Below are 1382 nucleotides of genomic sequence, written 5' to 3'. Positions count from 1 at the left end.
TATATATATATATAATCATCATACGTTTCTGACTCAAATGAAGTGCAATTTTACATTAAAATTTGCTGAATACTTATAACATTTATTTATTTTTAATCTATCCACACACACCCCACTGAACATGTGTAGACTTGTATTTTGCCCAAAGGGACATAAAATGTAAACCTGTGAAGGCAGGAACTGGACCACCCTCTGACTGGTGGATCGCTGCTTCTTCCTGAGCTACAGCTGCTGAGTGGGGTGTCCTCCCACTGTCAGTACTGATTGGATCTTCCAGATTTTTACCAAGTCCTGTGATGGACTTGCACCTGTTACGGGTGCACCCTGCCTCTCACGCAGCATCTGCCAGAGACAGGCACCAGCTCCCCACCACCTGGAAAGAAGAAGCAGTGTAAAAAATGGATTCACTAAAGAAAAAGGAAAACCTGATGTATTCCTCAATGAAAATGGTTTTATTTCTATTTTAAAGGAGGACCATGTTTACAACTGAATGATCTTTGCGGTTTAGATTCTTACACATTACCTGCTGTAACATAATCGAATTGTTGTAATAAATTCACAAGGTAAGGCAATTAAGCTGAAATAAAGTACTCACGTTATATTGACATGTTTTTTTGCAGAATCAAAAAAGAAAATTTAGTGTCAGTGCTCTACACCTGCTGTCTTTTTATTTACTGACCTTGGAATGTTAAAGCTTTTTGATGTGAAAAAGTCACCTGGATGAATCTCAAAAGTTTCATATTGTCTCTTCATGCATTTGACCTTGAAGACACAAACATAGTATTGTTTGTAATAAGACACCGTCTTTATACTGCACTGTGTAATCCCCCCAATGCACAATGCTCATGTACTTTTTTCTTCACTTTCTTTTGTTCTCATTTCTCTCTCTTGGCTCATGGAGTCTCCCTCAGGGGACAGCATGTGAACAACACACACATATACACACGCCAAAGAAAGAAGGAAAGAAAAAAATGGTGGTGGGTGTCAGGAGAGACGTTGCTGGTTTATTGTTCATATCTCTTGTGCAACTTTGTATTTGCTATTTCTAAATGTAAAGGGAGACAAAGCATAACAACATTTTTTTCCTGTTATTTTAGTGTGTGCTCGTGCAGGTGTTTGTCTTTTTGCTAATTACAGCAAGTGTAAAGGTTCTCATGACTGGAAACATAGGTTGCTGTTACTATATATGGAATCTGAAGGGACATTCTTAATGCTCTTTCCTTATATTGCAGCATTTGAGATTACCTTATTAATCAGTCAGAGGTTTGTGAAGGGAAAACGTTCAACTAGTATAATATATATATACAGTGGTTTGCAAAAGTATTCATACCCCTTGAACTTTTCCATATTTTGTCACATTACAACCACAAACATAAATATAT

The 1382-nt window shown here is 37.2% G+C and overlaps 1 long non-coding RNA gene across 1 annotated transcript in view; it reads right to left on the bottom strand.

The window, feature by feature from the left end:
* LOC106517455 (uncharacterized) overlaps nucleotides 1-238 on the bottom strand; it is a 26392-nt gene extending 26154 nt beyond the window's left edge. The window contains exon 1 of the long non-coding RNA XR_001310213.1: nucleotides 166-238. This is a non-coding gene — a long non-coding RNA (uncharacterized LOC106517455). The remainder of the gene's footprint in view (nucleotides 1-165) is intronic.
* Nucleotides 239-1382: the final 1144 nt, after the last annotated feature.

Source organism: Austrofundulus limnaeus, unplaced genomic scaffold (assembly GCF_001266775.1).
Source record: "Austrofundulus limnaeus strain Quisiro unplaced genomic scaffold, Austrofundulus_limnaeus-1.0 Scaffold49, whole genome shotgun sequence".
Lineage (NCBI taxonomy): Eukaryota > Metazoa > Chordata > Actinopteri > Cyprinodontiformes > Rivulidae > Austrofundulus > Austrofundulus limnaeus.
This window is presented reverse-complemented; position numbering and strand designations above follow the sequence as displayed.